Here is a 20662-nt window from a genome sequence, read left to right as displayed (position 1 = left end):
ATACTCAAGTATGTTATATTCCATATGTCCAAGATACTGTATTATATTTACAAATATTGAGTTTAATAATACATGGTTCTTGTCTGTGGATCTGTATTCTAATAGTACAATGGGAATATATGGGGAGATGAGATTAATTAGAGCCTGTAGGAATCTGTGCGGTTTTGACAATACATAGGACCTGAATTGGATTGTGAATGGTAACAACAGTTAGGGCTCTCTGGCACGTAATTACTGCTTTGTGGCATTTTATAGTCTGGATCGCTTCTTTTCTGTCACATACTCCCAGTCTTCCTACTTCCATTTCTAGCCTTTTCCTCCTGCGAAATTTTTGTTTTAACAGTCTGCCTTTGGCTTTTTCCTTTTTTTGCCCTTGTGGTAATGCTAACCTAACCCTAACCTTAGCCTACATACTTCTACTAGACCAGTGGTTCTCAACCTGTGGGTCGCGACCCCTTTGGCGGTCGAACGACCCTTTCACAGGGGTCACCTAAGACCATCCTGCATATCAGATATTTACATTACAATTCATAACAGTAGCAACATTACAGTTATGAAGTAGCAACGAAAATAATTTTATGGTTGGGTCACAACATGAGGAACTGTATTTAAAGGGCCAGAAGGTTGAGAACCACTGTACTAGACTATAACTTCTTTGAGAGTAAGTTGCATCTTTGTAGTTCTTAAAATGTCTAGTATATAGTTTGTAAGTAGTAGGTGTCATATACCATTCTCTTAAATTTAGCTTCTTTTGCCAAACTTACTAGGTGTACCAGTTAATAATGCGGATTTTTTTTCAGTACTGTAGATGGAGTGTCACATATGTTGATATATATGCGATTTGATATGTATGCTATTTTGTTGTATTGACAGCAAGCTTCAAAACTTCATATGTCAAATTTGCTGAAGGTGTTAACATCATAGATATTTTTACACTTAAAAGCGTCGAATTTCATGCTAAAAGAAGAGCATTTGTGGGAAGTTTTACTTCATTACTTTATTTTGAAGAAAAAGTTATTGTATACTTCAGGAAGCTTCTGGTGAACATGCTCTATCTCAAGATACTTGTGAACGCTGGTTTAAATGCTTTAAAAGTGATGATTTCAATGTGAAAGACAAAGAACGTCCAGGTCAACCGAAAAAGTTTGAAGACCAACAATTACAAGCATTATTGGATGAAGATGCATGTCAAACTCAAAAACAACTTGCAGAAAGATTAAACGTTGCTCAGCAAACAATTTCCGATCATTTACAAGCAATGGGAAAGATTTTAAAGGAAGGAAGTAGGTGCCACATCAACTGAATGAAAGACAAATGGAAAACTGAAAAGTCATCAGTAAAATGTTGCTTCAGCAGCACGAAAGAAAGTCTTTTTTGCATTGAATTGTGACTGGCAGTGAAAAGTGGATTTATTTTGAGAATCCCAAATGCACAAAATCATGGGTTGATCCAGGTCAACCATCAACATGGACTGCAAGGCCAAATCGCTTCGGAAAGAAGACAGTGCTCTGCCTTTGGTGGGATCAGGAAGGTGTGGTGTATTATGAGCTTCTAAAACCAGGTGAAACTGTTAATACTGATCACTATCAACAACAAATAATCAATTTGAACCACACTTTGATTGTAAACGACCAGAATGTGCCAGGAGACACGGCAAAGTAATTTTGCTTCATGATAATGCACCATCACATACTTCAAAAACAGTTAAAGACACGTTAAAAGATCTTGCCTGGGAAGTATTAACCCACCTGCTGTATTCAACAGACCTTGCTCCTTCAGATTACCACTTGTTCCGATCGATGGCACACATACTTTCTGAGCAGCACTTCAAAACGTACGAAGAAGTGGAAAATTGGGTCTCTGAATGGTTTGCCTCAAAACAAGAAAAGTTCTATTGGGACAGTATCCACAAATTACCTGAAATGTGGGGAAAATGTGTAGCTAGCGATGGACATTACTTTGAATAAAGCACTTTTGATGTTTCTCTTGAAATTATTGTGTTTTCTTTTATTACAAAATCCACCATTATTAACCAGTACACCTAGTGGTTCCTCTTCCAGACTTTCCTTTTTCTGTTTACAGTGATGGATTTCTCCCTTTAACTCCACATTTTGGTCAGCAAGTTCTGTTGCTTCTGTCTTACAAGTGTCATTTGTAGCCACATCATTGTTTCCACTTTCATCATTTCATGCCAAATTAAAAAAAAATATTGACTGCATATTGTAGTGTAAGCACTGTTTAAGTGCTGGGAATACAAATATTACAGATCCAGTCTCTTGCTCTTTGAATACCAGTGGGAGAGAGAGACACTTGTTTGGCATTTTACTGAGCAAATGTTTATTGAGCGCCTTCTCTGTGCTGACTGCTATTATAGGCACAGGTGGATTATAGAGTCCTTTTTCACAGGCTACTCACCTCCAAAGGGAGAGGCCTAGTAAATATAGCTACTGGGTCTCCTTAATTCTAAAGTATATTTTCTCTCCAGGTTTTAGCATTTCTAAAATCCAAATGAGGCTTAATCCTGCCATATACGTGTGTGTGTGTGTGTGTATCCATCTGACGTTCAAAGGCTGTTAAACTGCATTGTTTACCCATATCTTCAGAAAAAAATCATCTCTACTGTCGTGGTAAACAACCTGCTTCCCTGTTTATAATGGTCTGGCCCTCTAGCAACTTCAGCGCAAAATTATAGCAAATTTGCCTACAAACGTCAGGTGGTCATAATAATCTGGCCACTCAATGTATGTTTAATGTAGTTTTTTATTCCCTCTTCAAGAGTATTAAATTGCTGATACTTATAACTAGTAGAACCTTATCATTGGGGAACTATAGTATTTATCAATAGTAAGTATTATGATAGAAGTATGTATAGAATTGCACTGTCAAATATGGTAGCTTCTAGCCCCACATGGCTACTTAATCAGGCATACATTGATTACATTTAGGGTTAAATTAATTAAAATTAGATAAAATTAAAAGATTCAGTTCCTCGGTGTATTAGCCACAGTTCACATACCCAATAATTTGACTAGTGGCTACTGTATTGGACAGTGCAGATATAGGACATTTCCATCATTACAGAATGTTTTGCTGGAAAGCATTGGTGTAAAATGTGGTTCACAGTTATAACTGGAGAGTTGGAAAAGATTTAGTCATTTGCTTTCTGGCCTTACTGTTTTTTGTTTTTTTTTTTTACACTGTTTTCTAGCTTTTTTATTCTTTTAACATCTTAACAAAAGAATATTTCCCAAACTTTAAAAAATACAGTTTTATATTATATACATATGAGTACAGATTCCAATATCATACAAACACTGCCATGTTAGAAATACAGTGGGAAGGCATGCTATTAATTCACTGCCTCTTGGAGGGTGTAGGCTCATGGATATGTTTTATTATTCCAACTACATCTGTTACTTGTTATCCTGATAAACTATTAGGCACCTGAGAGGTTGGAAGACTACTGAACATGAACTTCAATACCTTCTATTTTTTGATCTTTATAATCTCTTTACAAGTTTACTTCATCTACAACTAAGGTACCTTTATTGTCATTAGCCTAAATGATCAACTATTAACCACATTAACTGTTAATATACTGATCAAATTAAACTTAAAGTTGTATAGCCTTGTGTAGGCTACATATATTTAAACCTAGGAAATTCCCCAATGCATTGTGAGCGATCTAAGTTCTATTAAAGAGAAGTGGCAATTCTCCAGTTTCCATGCTCTGGACACTACTTTTTAAAAAAAAAATATTAAAAAATGACTGACAATAATTGGAATTGATTCCTTATAAGTTAATCAAGAAACCTAAGGTAAAAAATTCTAAATGATAGTTTTATTTGTATTTAAAAATACATTGGAAATTCTGCATATTCCCATGATCAAGCTTATTTTCAATGCACATTAAATACTGATGACGTGGTTTGATCGGACAAGTCCTTTTTCAGAGCAGGGAGACTCCTGTACGTTCCCACTGGCCCTGCTGCCAGTGATGTGTATTGCTTCCTTGCTAATGATGGCGGATGACCTTCATCTGCCATTGATCACCTGGACAGTCTTCCGACCGTAACGATAATAACTGTAAGCTGATGCAACTGTGGTGAAGGCTGTAAAACACCAGAGTATCGGAAGATAAAAGCCGTGAGCATAATTGAAAACCGGAGCTCCCAAAGAAGCTGCTACCAAGATTAACTGGACTGCTGTGTTTACCTTGCTGATGAAGGTTGGTTTTAACCTAGCAGTAGCATAGCAAGGATTGAAATACTTAGCAAGTGTTCGCGGTTCTGGAAGAGTTCGATATCTGACATAAAAAACAGCAACAATCAACATTATATCTCTTGAAATTATCATATAAGTAAGTGGAACTGGAATAAGATCTGCATAGGTCAAGCTAACATAAGATACTGATAAGTATTTTATCAGCAAGTGGATCAAGAGCACTTCCCAAAGCTGATTTTTGACTGGCCCAGTTTCGAGCAATAAATCCATCCAACAAATCAGTTAGCCCAGCTAAAGCAAAAACTCCTAGTGCCACATTAAAATCTTCTTCAATGATCAAATAGCCCAAAACTGGAGCCAAGCCAATTCTCGTCATTGACAACATATTTGGTATTGTCCATGGGTTTTCATACAGGCTGGTGGCATTCACTGGGCTCCACGGGCCGCCCGGGGCCTCCGCGGCAGCGCCCTCTCCGGCTGGGGGCTCCGGGGTCGCCTTCCTCGCGCCTGAGCAGTGGCCCTGCGGGCCGGCCCCAGGCAGCCCCAGGCCGAGCGCGGCCGGGGCGCAGCCAACAGCGCTCCGCCAGGCAGCCCAGGCAGATGGGTGCGGGCGGCAGCAGGGCCCCGAGGGCGCGCCCCTTGCCCGGTCGCGCCCCGCACGCCCATGTGGCCCAGCGCAGGGCACCCCACGGCCCCGCGCCACGCGCGAAGCCAGCATGGCCCTGCGGCCGCGCTGCGGGAAGGCAGGCAGTGGGAGCTTAGCAGCCCGGGGCACCGATGAGCCGCTTCCCCACCGAGCGCCCACAACCTCCGGAGACCTCGGACACTTCCATACTTCTCTGGCCTTACTGTTTGAAAGGTTAAAGTCGATGGTGTGTGGGTAGGCTAAATAGCCATCTCAGATGGTAAATAAAGAAAAATTGAATTTATTTAAGGAAAAGAGGATGGGAGATGGGGATATCCAAAGGGAAGGGCTACACAGCACACTGAGCCAAAGGGTATTGGGTCCATGATGGCAGTAAAAATGTACTTAGGACAGTAAAACAAGGAAGGGCTTAGAAAAAGCAACAAGAAAGTCTAGGCTGGGCCGCTTTGGCACTGAGAAGTCAGAGGAAAGGGGGTCTTGGAGACAGGTTCAGGGGGTTAGCCCAGGACGAGCTGCCGCTGTCCATTGCTCCCCCAGTTGCATACATGCTTGTGGGAGGAGAGGGGGAGGGAATGGCCTGGGCATGTTCCTTGGAGGGAGAACAAGCACTGGGTCCTTTGTCCTGAGCATAATTATCTTTCTCTTGCAGGTGTAAATCTTAGGGGAGGTCTCAGGGGAGGGTCTTAATAGAATATTCATTAGCTTTCCAGGTGTCCTCTTTCAGGGTTGTGGTCTCCACTGATTGGTCAGTGCAGGGGGTCTTTAGTCAATGTAGCTGGTCCTAAGGCAGCCATGCTGTCACTTGTCTGGTTTTGCTGCTTTTCTGGGCCTGAAGCTGAAATATAAGTGAGGCCTAGATGTTATCTTTAGGAAGGAAAAGGTCAGGGGGTCTAAACCATCTGACCACTGATATGAAAGATCAGGGGTCCAAACGGAATGACCAGTGAGTGATATGCTAGGGGAGGATAGTTTACCCTGGGGGCGAGGTTCTTGTTTTCCCAGTTTTGCCCCTTTGCTAGGCATCCAGGGCTTTTTGCCCTGGTGAGTTTCTGTACCTGACCCATCGTCCTTGCTCTGATCATGTCTGTCTAACACTATCAGCTATATTTCTTCCTTCAAGGAGGTCAGAGAAATTGTCTTTTGTTTGGTTTTACCCTAAGGCCTGGGACAGTAAGTAGTAGGTACCTAGAAAAAACTGGGGTGTTCAAGAGTTTGGATAAAAGGGGCAAAGGCTCGCCCTGCCGGCATGGCTCTGTGCTTGAGCATCGACCTATGAACCAGGAGGTCAGGGTTTGATTCCCAGTCAGGGCACATGCCTGGGTTACAGGCTCAATCCCCAGTGTGGGGCGTGCAGGAGGCAGATGATCAATTATTCTCTCTTATCATCCATCCTTCCTTCCTTCCTTCCTTCCTTCCTTCCTTCCTTCCTTCCTTCCTTCCTTCCTTCCTTCCCCTCTCTCTCTCTCTCTCTCTCTCTCTCTCTCTCTCTTTCTCTCTCTCTTTCTCTCTCTCTCCCTCTCCCTCCCTCCCTCCCTCCCTCCCTTCCTCTCTGAAGTGAATAAGATATATTAAAAAAGGGGGAGGGGCGCAAAGGCTCTGCATCTGGGAAGGTAGCTTAGCTGTTTTTATTCAATATGTATCCTCCTGTCCTTTTTTAAAGAGGGTTTCTTTTTTAAGCAAGGTCATACCTTTTTCCTCTCAACTTGAGGTATAATTGACAAGTAAAATTGTATATATTTATAGTGTATAATGTGATTATTTGATACACTTGTACATTGTGGAATGATTACCACAATCAAGTTAATTAACACATTCATCACCTCACATAGTTACCTTTTTGTTTTTTGTTTTTTGGTGAGAACACTTAAAATTTACTCTCTTAGCCAATTTCAAGTATACAATATAGTAGTATTCTTAACTATAGTCACCATGTTGTACATTGGAGCCTCAGAACTTATAACTGAAACTTTACACCCTTTGACGAATATCTCCCCATTTCCCCACTCCCATCCCTTGGTAACTAGCATACTACTGTTTGTATGAGTTTCACTTATAAAATTTTAGATCCACATGTAAGTGATACCATACAATATTTGTCATTCTCTGGTTTATTTCACTTAGCATGATGCTCTCCAGGTTTATTCATGGAGAATGAATAATGGCAGAATTCTTTTAAAATAACTAAATAGTATTCCATTTTATACCCCTCCCCATTTTCTTTTTTTCCCCCTTTTTTGTTAATCCTCACCTGAGGATATTTTTTCCATTGATTTTTAGGGAGAGTGGAAGAAAGAGGGAAAGATAGAGAAAACATCGATGGGAAGACTCTATCCACTGAGCCAAGCTGGTAGGGCCCCTTCCCATTTTCTTTATTCAGTCATCCATCAACAGACACTTGGGTTGTTTCTATATTTTGACTATTGTGAATAATGCTGCAGTGAACCATGGGAGTGCACATATCTCTTAGAGATACAGATTTTGCTTCCTTCAGATATAAACCCAGAAGTGTGATTGCTGGATCATATGGTAGTTCTATTTTTAATTTTTTGAGAAACAAAAGAAGGTTTTTAAAACAAATTTTATCACACTGAAAATTTAAGAACTTTTACCTAGGTTCTTATCACTTATCAAGTGGGATTCTGCAGTAGCCCATATGTCACGAGGCTATGGTTTGGTGGGATGCACCACATTGAAATATTCCAAGTTTTCAAATTTGATATTCACAGTATAACATGTAATTTTTCAGGGAAGATATAATTGGACATGAAATATTTACATGAACTGTTCACTCCCATGGATTTCTCTGTCAGTGAGTGTGGGTTTCAATGATTGGAGCAAACGTTTCCTGAATCTTTTTCTTATTTCCATTTTATTGTATGGTAAAACACAATTTATCCATTCTCTTATTAACAGATAATTTAGATTGTTTCTTGTTTTTGTCTAATACAAAAGTGTTTGTGTTTTGTGGGCAGATGCTTTCATTTCTCTTGGGTTAAATAATTTTAATAGTGGCCTGGAGAAAGGCCATTGACCTTCCATGCCCTCTCCAGGCAGGCCATTCTTTCCAAATTTCCGTGTGTTCACCACCCTGAAGCTCTCCGAACTCTACCCTTTTGGGTTTTTATGGAGGTTTCATTACACAGGCATGATTGATTAAATCATCCACCACTAGCGATTGAACTCTATCACAAAGCTCTCTCCCCTTCTGGAGGCGGGGTGGGAGGCCTGAAAGTTCCAACCCTCTGATCACTTGAGTGGCTCCACTGGCGACCTACCCCCATCTTTAGGTTATCTAGGGGCTTTTCTAAAGTCACCTTATTAACATAACAAGAGACACCTTTGTTGCTCTCATCACTTAGGAAATTCTAAGGCAGTGGTTCTCAACCTTGGCTGCACATTAGAATCACCTGGGAATCTTTTTTAAAATCCTGATTTCTGGGGCTCATCTTCCGGAAATTCTGTTTCTTTGTTATGGGGTGGGGCCACAATGTTAGTAACAAAGAAACAGAATTTCTGGAGGATGAGGCCCAAAAATCAGGATTTAAAAAAGATTCCCAGGTGATTCTAATGTGCAGCCAAGGTTGAGAACCACTGTTCTAAGGGCTTAAGGAGCTCTGTCCCAGAAACTGGAACAAAGACCAAATATATATTTCTTATTATATATCACAGTGTCATACTAACATATTTAAGATATTCAACCTTGCCCTGGCTGGTTTGGCTTAGTGGGTAGAGTGTTGGCCTGCAGACTGAAGAGTCCTGGGTTCAAGGGTACAGTCAAGGGCACCTATCTCAGTTGCCCAGGCCCTGGTCAGGGTGAGTGCAGGAGGCAACCAATCGATGTGTTTCTCTCACATTAATATCTCTCTGTCTTTCACTCTCCCACTCCCTCTAAAAATCCATGGAAAAATATCCTAGGGTGAGGATTTAAAAAATAATAATTAATTAAAATAAAAGATATGCAACTTTTGTTTCATTTATTATTTTGAAAAACAAGAAGTGTACATACCCATTGCCTTTTAAATCTATTTTATAATGAAACGTGATAAACACTGAAGGTATACAAGACATCAGTAAACCATTCACATTGGATTGTCACAAAACCAACACTTAATGTAACCCGAATCAGGTAAAGACATAAAATATTGCAAACCCCCAAAAGTTAGTGGTGTATCAAGGGCTGTGAGTGATGGGTGTGTTCTGCCCAGGTTCAGACAATAACCATACATCTTCTATAGAGAATTTAAAATCAATGAAATTATTGAATAAAAGTTGGTTTGCTTTTTATCATCACCATAGGTTGACCAGTTCAAAAATGTATCTCTGTATGTGTAATATCTGCTTTGTGGCTTACCTGGTCACTCTCTTTGATGAATAGAAATTAATTTTAATATAGTCCAGTTTATCTGTCCTTTTGGTGCTTGTATCCACAAAGAGATATTCTTCTACATTATCATTTAGGAGCTTTATTGTTTTGATTTACATTGAGGTATATAATCCACCGGAAATTAATGCTTATGTATGGTATGAGTTAGAGGTCAAGTTAAATTTTGTTCCCTTATGTATATTCAAATGACTTAGCACCATTTATTGCAAAGGTCAAAGTTTCCTCTCTGATCTGCAGTACTAACTTTTTTTGTATAAGCATCCATTTCATGTATGATCTGTTTTTGTGCTTCTTTCCTTCCTTTTATCAGTTTGTCTAATATACTGTCTTAATGATTGCTTTATAATAAGTCCTGATATTTGAAGAGAAAGTCTTTTCTTCTTCAAGTGTGTCTTGTTTTCCTTGGTTGTTTGCATTTCTGTATACATTTTTGAATCAGCCTATAAATTTCCATGCAACACTTGTTAGAATTGATTTGGACTGTATTGGGTCTCTAGGTCAATTTGGATATAATTGACATCTTTACAATTTTAAATCTCAGGAACATAGGACACCCCCTCACTTATTTGGTTTCCTTTAATTTTTGTAAAATACTGTTTTCTATAGCTTTCTATATTGAGCTTTCCACTTTTTAAAATTCATTTCTGGGAATTTGATGGTATTGTAAATGATATTCAAATTTATTCTCTAACTTTATTGCTGGTGTATATAAAAAGAATTGATTTTTGGATATTAACTTTTGTATCCCTCAGTTTTGATAAACCCATCTTTTCTGATAGTTTATTTTGGATTTTCTGTATGTACAGGCTGTGAACAATATTTTTTCCCCTTCATTTCCAGTTGTCATATTTTTGTCCATCTTTCTACTTGTTTACAGTGGAAGATTACCCAGTCAGCATTATTGGAAGTGTTGTAGGTGGCAGGAACGGCACCAGGTGTCTGACCAGTGGGGTCAGATCAAACCTGGGTTCAGCAACCTTGGTACTTGGATTCTGGTTAGGAAAGAATTCAGAGCAAGACTCAAACTGTAAGAGAACATATATTGGGTAAAGTACTCTTCTAGAAAAAGTAACTCCTAGAAGAAATGGGCTTAGCAAACAAGTCCTAGAGGTAAAGGAAGGGCCCTTCGAGCTTAGGAGTGAGGAAGCTAGTGGTAATGGGCCAGGAGTGGGGAGTGGGGTGGTGGGGGAAGGGAAAGGCACTGGGTGTGCTCACACACTGGGCCCATCCAAAGAATTTTTTTAAATATATGTGTGTTTTTTTAAAATATATTTTATTGATTTTTTACAGAGAGGAAGGGAGAGAGATAGAGAGTTAGAAACATCGATGAGAGAGAAACATCGATCAGCTGCCTCCAGCACATCTCCTACTGGGGATGTGCCCGCAACCCAGGTACATGCCCTTGACCGGAATCGAACCTGGGACCTTTCAGTCCGCAGGCCGATGCTCTATCCACTGAGCCAAACCGGTTTTGGCTAAATATATGTTTTTATTGACTTCAGAGAGAAAGCGAGAGGGGGAGAGAGACATAGAAATATCAGTGATGAGAGAGAATCATTGATTGGTTGCCTCCTGTATGCCCCACACTGGGGATTGAGTTCACAACCCAGGCATGTGTCCTTGACCGGAATCAAACATGGGGACCCTTCAGTCCGCAGGCCGATGCTCTATCCATGGAGTCAAACTGGCTAGGGCAGTGGTCGGCAAACTCATTAGTCAGCAGAGCCAAATATCAACAGTACAACAATTGAAATTTCTTTTGAGAGCCAAATTTTTTAAACTTAAACTATACAGGTAGGTACATTGTTATTAACTTAATTAGGGTCCTCCTAAGGCTTAGGAAGAGCCACACTCAAGGGGCCAAAGAGCCGCATGTGGTTCTCGAGCTGCAGTTTGCCAACCACTGGTAGGGCCATCCTAAGGATTTTAAGGGTATAGATTTTAGGGGCGATCCCAGGGAAAGATCTTAATAGAATATGCAGTAGCTTTCCAGGTGTGCCCATTCAGGGTTGTGGTCTCCACTGATTGATAGACCAGCACCAGGGCTGGGGGTCATTATTCCATGCAGCTTATCCTGATGTCAGCTGTGGCTTATCTGTGCCTGGAGCTGAAATACAATTTGAAATCTAGATGCTATCTCTAGGGAGCAAAGGTCAAGGGGTACAAACCTCATAACTAGTGATATGCTAGGGGAGGGAAATTCACCCTGGGGGCAAGGTCCTACCCTACAGTTGATTGTCCATTGCTAGGCACCTGCAGCTTTCCATCCTGGTGACCTTCTGTACCTGGTCCATCGTCCTTGCTCTGCTCATGTCTGTCTAATCACCTACAACAGAAGCAGAAATTATTCCCATATGGAAAATTAAAACAGCATTCCATTCTCATTTCTGAGTTATTTTTGAATTTAAACCTAAAGCTCTGTGTACCTCAACAGCCATAAGGCCCCATGAAAGATAATACTATCTTTTCAGACATCATAAATGTTCCTAAAGGCTATAGAAACAGAACTTATGAAAATCTTTATTTTTAATGTTTAAAATTTAATTTTGATAGTTAGAACTCTTAATGTGTCTCCCAAGGACTTATATATGAATGTTTATCAGTAGTTTAAAGAAATCTGCAGTGGTGGAGTCTTTAGCCACAAGGCACCTCTGATGTACTTCTTTTTCTTAAGCATCATTCTTAGAAGCCTTGTACTGGAGGTAACCCAGGGAACTGTCCACTTTGCAAAGGGATTGGCTTCCTGGGTAATGGCATGTGGTGCCAGTAAAGACGAACAGCAGGGAGAATTCTGGAAACTGCGTGGGGAACGAAGTGACATGAGTATTAATGTGGGCAAGTGTCCCATAGTGTTTCACAGAGGGAAATTCCAACTTGTCTAGTAACTTGGTGGATTGCAGCTGAGGGATCCAAATCTTGTCACAGCTTGTCCTCTGGCAATGTCATGCATATGTCTGTGAGCTGGAGAAATCTGTGGACTTCTGTTATCAAGAGAGTCAACAGATGTTGAGCAATCTCAAAGAAAATGCAGCTTAAAACAGATAACCCCCCTGCTGGGTCATCTTTATGGGGGAGTCTGTGCCATCTTGATTGTGGAATTTCAACAGTACCATGATAAGCTATAGATGGGCCAGCAAAAGGCACTTATAATGAACAAGGGTTGTATTGACTATTTTGGGAATTATGGGAGTGGGCAAAGAAAAGCTGCAAATGTACTTAGCATTGGGGGATGAAAATAGTTTTTCTCCTCCACACCTTTTGTTTTTCACAGTGCTTTACATATGATAGGTGTTCAGTTAATGTCATATGTATGTGAATCATCAGTAACACTTCGGAAAAATTTTAGAAACTACTGCAAGTGAACTCAAATGCACTCATTAAAAATGATTAGTAAATAAGGCAGTCAGAGAAAGACAAGTATCATATGATCTCACTCATATGTGGAATCTAATGAACAAATAAACTGATGAACAAAATAGATCCAGAGACATTGAAGCATGCAACAGACTGGCATAGTTCAGGGGAAGGTGGGAAGAGATTAACCAAAGAACTTATATGCATATATGCATAACCCGTGAACATAGGCAGTAGTGCCTGAAGGCCTGGGGAGGAGGTGGAGGGAGCAGGGTTGAGGGAGTCAATGGGTAAAAAGGGGGCATATCTGTAATACGTTCAACAATAAATATAAATTTAAAAAATGATTGCTATCTTTAACTAATCTAGCAGGTTAAATAATTTTATTGTTCCACTAGGTTCGATTTTTTTTTTTTTTAAAAAAAAGACCATGTTTAGAGGAAAATCTTATTCTAATTTTGGAGCGTGACACATTTGAGTTCAATTTGCAGTTTTCTAGTTAAAGAAAAAAATCTATCATTGTAAACAGCAAATGAATGGAGTGTAAGACAGATTTAAGTTAAGAAAATTGTGACCTTAAATTAATTAATTTAGAATGTTCTGTATTCTTTTAAAATGTGTTGACATTGTAAGTAAAATTTATCTTCCTAGTATGTTTTAAGATTCTAAAGAAAGCCACATAGAGTTAAATACAACTTATTTCTTTTCCCAGTGGTGTTTTACTGAATCATTTTATTAGTGGTATGTGCCTGTCTTGAGTTGGGAATTTATGCAAGGGGCTAAAGACATCCATTCCACTCAAAATATAAACTCTATGCCAGTGGTTCTCAAACTTCTGGCCCTTTAAATACAGTTCCTCATGTTAGCCCTTTAAATACAGTTCCTCATGTTATGAACCAACCATAAAATTATTTTTGTTGCTACTTCATAAATGTAATGTTGCTACTGTTATGAATCATAATGTAAATATCTGATATGCAGGATGATCTTAGGCGACCCCTGTGAAAGGGTCATTCGACCGCCAAAGGGGTCACAACCCACAGGTTGAGAACCGCTGCTCTATGCCATTTTGTGGATAGGGGTCCAATGGTGAACCTTTAGTACTGGCAAATGCTAGCATTTACAATTATAAATGTTTTTATAGAATAATACTATTTTGTAAAATAGTCTCAGTTTTTCTAGATAGAGTAATTTTAAACACTATGAATCCTTATTTCAGATAACTTATAAGGTGAATCTTTTTGTGAAAGGAGGGTTCATTTATTAGCATGAATATTTCCTAATCTTCCCCTCCCCCTCCGTATATATTCTGGCTACTTAGAGGGCTGAGTTTTAATATACATATAATAAATTTTTTCAGTCACATACTTGTTTTAGAGATTTGTACCTGAATTTTATATTTAATTATGGTTCTTATTTATGGCATAATGTATTTTACTTTTTAAATAGTACTTAAATCACTTTTTAAAAAATACTTTTTACTAGAGGCCCAGTGCATGAATTCCTTCACCCCGGCCTGCACCCTCTCGCAGTCCGGGAGCCCTTGGGGGATGTCCGACTGAGTGGGCCTAAGTAGGCAGTAGGACATCCTTAGTGCTGCCATGGAAGTGGGAGAGGCTCCCACCACCTATGCTGAGCTCACCAGCCATGAGCCCAGCTCAGGGCTTCTGGCTGAGTGCTCCCCCTGTGAGAGCGCACTGACTAGCAGGGGGCAGTTTCTGCATTGAGCATCTGCCCCCTGGTGGTCAGTACGTGTCATAGCGACCAGTCATTCCACCGTTTGGTCAATTTGCATATTAGCCTTTTATTATATAGGAGGATTGATTTTAGAGATGGGAGAGTCATTGATCAGCTGCCTCCTGCATGCCCCCTACTGGGGATTGAGCTCGCAACCCAGGCATGTGCCCTTAAATGGAATTGAACTCGGGACCCTTCAGTCCACAGGCCAACACTCTGTCCACTGAGCCAAACCAGCTAGGGCTGGCATACTGTATTTTAAATTGTGAATTTTTATGTCCTCGAATATGGCAGGCTAACTATAGAATATCTTAATGTCACAGTCATGAAAGAAATAGTTGGTAATTTATAAAACCTGTATAAGAATGTATGTTAGGATGTAAAGGTTCTAAATATAGCTTGGGGAATCTTTAGAAAAGCTGACTTTAAAAAAATAGTTGAATCAGACCTGCTAGTGTCCAGTTCAGTACTTAATTAATATGTATTAATTTCTTTTTGAGGAGAAAATGTTTTAATGATTACTCATAAGTTTTGTATTTTTATAATATTCCCCCCCCCAGTTTTTTTGAGGAATAATTGACATACATCACTGTTATAAGTTTAAGGTGTACTGCATGATGGTTTGATTATCATATATTGTGAAATTGTCACCACAGTAGGTTTAGAACATTTTTATAATTTTAAAATTAGAGCCCATGGGCCCACTTCAGAAATTTGTTTTTTCTTTGAATAAATACATTTTTATTGATTTCAGAAAGGAAGGGAAAGGGAGAGAGAGATAGAAACATCAATGATGAGAGAGACTCATTGATTGGTTGCCTCCTGCACGCCCCCTACTGGGGATTGAGCCTGAAACCTGGACATGTGCCCTGACTGGGAATCAAATTATGACCTCCTGTTTCATAGATTGATGCTCAACCACTGAGCCACTCTAGTTGGGCACAAAATTAATATGAATGACTCTGCATAGTCTTTGGTGAATTTGGGGTTAAAAATAACCAAGCATGTCATCTGACTTTGTGTCAACTTTCTGGATTATTAATGGTACTAATGGTAAATTAGTACCTTTTGCAAGAGATTTTAATTTGAGGACTTATGGGTTCTTTGAGATACAGAATCTCAAAATTTTGTTAGCGAGGTTGATGCATTCAACCAGCAAAATTAAGTTGGTCTGCTATTCTCAGACTCCCACTACATCCTTTGTGCTCCACGTCTGCCTTTTGTCTTCTGCAGTGCACGTGTAACATACATGCCTGCTAGTTCTTGATTTTTTAAAAAAAATAATGACCTGACAGGGTTGGAGAATAAGGGCATGATGAAGGATAGAAAGTGCTGAAAATAGTTTTCATTTACCTCCTTCCTAAAGTCCATATAGGGGGTTCATTTGTCTCTTTCCCATTTATTTATTTTTTTCTTGGGTTGGAGAATATCTTTTATTTTCTTTTAAGAACACTCACTGATAGTGACTGAAATACTCTGGAGAGTTAGATGTCATCTTTGAGTATTTAATATGTTCTAAGTTGGCTTCCAGTATCTGTTCAGTTTTTAGTATAGTAATTGATTTTTTATTTACATAGGTGCTTGCCACCCAGGTAAAGACCACATTTCCCAGCCTCCTTTGCAGTCAGATTTTGGAACAGTATTACATCTTGGCCAAGAAGATATGAATGAAAATGATGGGTACATCTTCTGTGTGGTACCCTAAAAGGAAAGGAGTTTGCTCTCCTTGTACCTACTTTTCCTCTTTGTGGCTGGGATGCATGTAAAATGATGAGTGCTGCAGCAGATATACTTATCCAGACTTTTACATGAGAGAGAACTTCTTTATTTAAGCCACTATTATTTTGGGCTTAATAATAGTGGCTCAGCATGCATATAAGCATAACCAGTGGACGCAAGACACTGGGGGGTAGAGGAGGCTGGGGGAAAGTCAAGGGGGAAAAAAGACATATGTACTACTCTTTATAATACTTTAAGCAATAAAACAAAATTTAAAAAAATAATAGTGGCTCATAGGAACTAAATTGATTGCCTAATACATATATTAATATATTAATATGGTATATTTCATATTATAAGTAGGCAGTATCTTAAGAAATAGAAACTTGCTTAACAAACTATAAGTAAAATGAGGTTTTATTCTAAGAACCTGGTATATCTCCTGGATTCAATTGCAGGAAATAATTAGGCAGTTGCTTTTCTTGCCTCTTGTCTCAGAATTGCTTCTCTCCAAGTCATTTTCAAATTTTTCACTCATCTACTTGCAGGTAGTGTTATAGCTGCTTCAAAATAGTAGCTTAGCCCGGGCCACTGTTGCTCAGTGGTTGAGCATTAACTCAGAAACCAAGAGGTCACCGGTTTGATTGATGGAGTTTGTCTCTCATTGATGTTTCTTTCTTTCTCTCTATCCTTCTCCCTTCCTCTGTCTCTAAAAATAAATAAAAACATTTTTAGAAAAATAGCCTACTGTAGGTTATTACTGTCTTGGGCTCTTAGTTTTAATTCCCATCTCCCAGAAAGGAGAATATGATTGGTACAGCTTTGACCAGGGTATTTTCTCTAGTCCAGCAAGCTATGGCCAAGGGACAGTATTGCATCGTATGTATCATTGGCTTCTGGGACTATCAGTGGAATTATTTTTTTTTAAAAGAAAGGACTGTAGCTTGGGGGAAATGATTGGCATTTTGTATAGACAAAAACTTAGACAGTCAAGGTTTTTGGAATGTGTTAATACCTTCTACTACTGTTCAAGTGGCTCCTTAATTTAATAATATTTGAAAAAGTAAAAGATTGAGATATTGCAAGAGTCCTCTTAGTGTAGGTTAGGTCATGTGCCATAAAATAATATGCTAATAACATTGCTCATGAGAATGTATAATAATATTATATAAATCATAATGTATACCATGTAGTTTGCAAAATGTAATTTCTGTTACTTGACAAGATAGGAAAGGTGATGATTCAAATGGAAAGGTAAGGAGTTTCTTCCTTTTATTAGAATATGTGAGGCAGGATATTGTGAATATGTGCATCTGATCGATGGAGAAGAGAGAGATAGAAACATTAATGTGATGCTTGGTTGAAAGTTTTTTTCTTTCAGCGCTTTGTCATCCTGCTGCATTCTGGCCTTCAGCTGTTAATCTCATTGAGGATCCCTCGTATATAGCAAGTTATTTTCACTTGCTGCTTTCAAGATTTTCTCTTTGTCTTTCAACATCTTGACTATGATGTGTCTGGGTATGGATCTCTTAATTTATTCTACTAGGAGTTAACAATTTGAGCTTCTTAGATATGTAGATTAGTGTTTTTCATCAAATTTGGAGAGTTTCCAGACATTATTTTTTCAATATTTTTATGTCTCTCTTTTACTTTTGGTAGTCTCATTATCTATATGTCAGTGTATATATTAGTCTAGGTTTTCCAGAGAAAAAGAACCACTAGGGGAGACACACACACACAAACACACGCACACACACACACACACACACACACACACACACTTTGAGAAAGGGAGAGGGAGGGGGGGAGAAAGGGGGGAGAGAAAGGGGGAGAGGGAGAGGGATAAGGAGAGGGAGAGGGAGAAGGAGAGGGAGAGGGAAAGGGAGAAACATTGCTATAAGAAACATTGATCAGTTGCCTTTTATACCCATTCCAACTAGAGGTAGAACCCCCAAACTAGGTATGTGCCCTAAGCAGGAATCGATCTCACAGCCTTATGGTGTACAGAACGACGCTCCAACCAACTGAGCCACCTGGCCAGGGCTCATTTTTTTTTTTTAACAACTTCCTTTTTGGCATTATAAGATTCTCATCTTGTACATGTCTTGCCCAGTCCTAGAATCAGCCATTTCTCGAAAAAGCCCTTATTCATTTTTTTGGAGAATGATATTAGAAATCAGGATGTGGGTGCTAGATGTATGCTAATTTCATTTTGGTTATAGTAATTTTCTACTTCAGAATTTTCATATGGCTCCATTTCCAGTATTTTCAGCCTACCTTGCCTGGGATAGAGTTTCTGCCCTACGATTGAAAGCTGGGTAGAGGCAGGGAGCCCGTGTCATGTCAGTCTAGTTTCCCTGTAGTAGAATTTCTGCACCTTGGAGCTGTGGGCTAAGGATGAGAAATGCTGGCACCCTGCTACTCCCAGGGAGAAATTTTCACCCTAGACTGGGAGCTGGGGTAAGATGATGTCCTGTCATCTTGCCATACCTCCTGGAGCGGTTCTGGATTTATCATAGTTCTAAATTATTTAGGCTGAATAGAAAAATTTCCAATGATATTGTTTACCTTAATAAAATAACATTGCTTTGCAAATACTTTGGCTAGTGATGTTTCATGAATCTTTCTGGGTCTTGTCTCATTTGGGGAATCTCTTTAAGTGCAGGCTCATAATTGGGATCATAAGTCCCACTTTCTAGAGGTATTAGCCTTCTTATTTCCATCATCTATTGCATTAAATTAGTGTTATTTAATTACTAATAATAGTTATATTATCTGGCTACCATGCATCAGAGGCTTTATTTATATAATCTCAAATCCCCACCAATAGCCTATAAATAGGTAGTATCAGTCCCTCTTAGTAAATGAGAAAATAGGCTTTAAAAGGTTAAATAACTTGCTCATGGTCACATAATTAGTGAGGGTTGACATCCAGATAATGTCAGTATTCTTAGAAGAATAGAAAGAGAGGTTCAGGTAAAGGAAGGGTTTGTGCACTGGGTCTGATTGTTGACATCATCCAATTTGATTTTAGATTGTTGAAGTAATGATTTTTCATCTTCTAAGGAGGACATTTTAAAGTGTAAAAAGTACAAGAAAATTTACTTTTGATTAAAATTTTAGGATATGTTAGTCTATTTAACATAGACAAACATGTTTGATTAATTCAAAATAATAGGTTAATAGACAATATTTTAATATGGAATGTGTGTGGGATTCTTTAAAATATTGAATACTGTGTCTATGATTAAGTAAGTTGGGAGTTATTTAAGGAAAGTAATAATACCATGCTGAGAAGCAGGTAGGAACATGGTCACTAGGAAGCTATCTAGTGTCCCCATCTTCTCTGTTGTGAAAGTATAACGGGACAACTAACGGGTCCAGGCTGCCTGTCACTACTTGAGCCAATTAAGCAGAAACAGGGTTGAATCATATATGAGCATTTATTCCAGTAATGCCGGCAGTATGGGAGAACAGCAGGTCATCCACAAAAATCTGCTCTGCCCCTCCTGTAAGCCAGCTGCATTTAGTGGGTAGAAGGACAAAGATTACATGGGAAAGTAAGAATTACAGGCATGGAAAAGTAGGCAAGGTATAATGGTTACAGGTTACAGGCAATGCGGGCTGGGAGGTTGAGTTGTAGAGGGTGGGTGCCTCCAGGCATCTCTGGGACCAGATTACAGGCAATAGGGGCTGAGGGTTGCAAAGGGCGGGTGTCTCCGGGACTAGATTGTTTCAGCCACAAAGTTGTAAATTTTTCCATAATGATAAGTAGTTCTCAGTAAAGGAGGATAGCCTGCATTCTGACGTTAGCTCCCATGTCCCAGAGCATACAACTTTCAGCCAGGTTAGAATGTGCTTTCTCTAATCAGAACAGAACCATCATGGTTAACAGAGCATGATTAATATTTCTTATAAATGTAGCTGGTCCCCAAAATTCTATTTCTGCCCCTAACAAAAGAGGGTAGGTGGTGTTGGGAGAGGGGAGAGCAGAGCTCCTCCATCTGCTCTTCTGCCTCCCCAGTGTCACTCAGCAGTGCCTTCATACACCCAGTAATCAAGGCAGACATTTTGTAGTCATCTGGACTTCTCCATTTCTCATTTGTCAACTATTTTTAATTTGTCACTGTGTCTTTTGAGTACTCCTCCTAAATATCTCAAATGTCTCTGCCTTTTTCTGTTCTCACTGTTGTTGCTTTTAGATTTTCATCATGTTATGCTTGGCCTCTTATCAGTCAGTAGCTTTCTGATTAATGTCTCTGCCTTAACCCTCTTCTTGCCTCCATGGTGATTTTTTTCAGAAACATACACTGATAATTACTAACCTAAAAAGCTTCTCTTAATTTACTCTGGTCTATGGCAGTAGCCTTCAAATTTCTTATAAAGCATTTTAACCCTTTCTCCAAATACAGGGGAAACATACCTATGCCATGACATGCAGTGCCTTTTATGATTTAGTCCCTGTCTCTTTTTTTTGCTATTCCTGGACCTTTGCCCTGGATTTTAGAGAATCTGAATGAGTTGAGTTCTACAAACACTCCTTGTTTTGGTTTTGTTTTGGGGGGCCTGTTTTTGTACATTTTGTAGAATGCCCATTC

At 39.3% G+C, this 20662-nt stretch overlaps 1 protein-coding gene and 1 pseudogene across 3 annotated transcripts in view; one reads left to right on the top strand and one right to left on the bottom strand.

The window, feature by feature from the left end:
- The window catches only part of CDKL5 (cyclin dependent kinase like 5), a 188129-nt gene that overhangs the window by 25931 nt on the left and 141536 nt on the right, over positions 1 to 20662 (top strand). For 2 of the 3 annotated variants that reach the window (XM_059679845.1, XM_059679843.1), the window contains exon 2: positions 7148 to 7217. The exons of the other annotated variant lie outside the window; for it this stretch is intronic. The gene's annotated coding sequence lies outside the window, so the exon portion shown is untranslated. The remainder of the gene's footprint in view (positions 1 to 7147; positions 7218 to 20662) is intronic. 3 annotated transcript variants of the gene reach the window in all.
- Positions 3750 to 5057, bottom strand: LOC132223875 (cardiolipin synthase (CMP-forming)-like; annotated as a pseudogene).

This window comes from Myotis daubentonii, chromosome X, assembly GCF_963259705.1.
Source record: "Myotis daubentonii chromosome X, mMyoDau2.1, whole genome shotgun sequence".
Taxonomy (NCBI): domain Eukaryota; kingdom Metazoa; phylum Chordata; class Mammalia; order Chiroptera; family Vespertilionidae; genus Myotis; species Myotis daubentonii.
The sequence above is the reverse complement of the archived record's forward strand: the minus strand, read 5'-3'. Positions and strand labels throughout refer to the sequence as shown.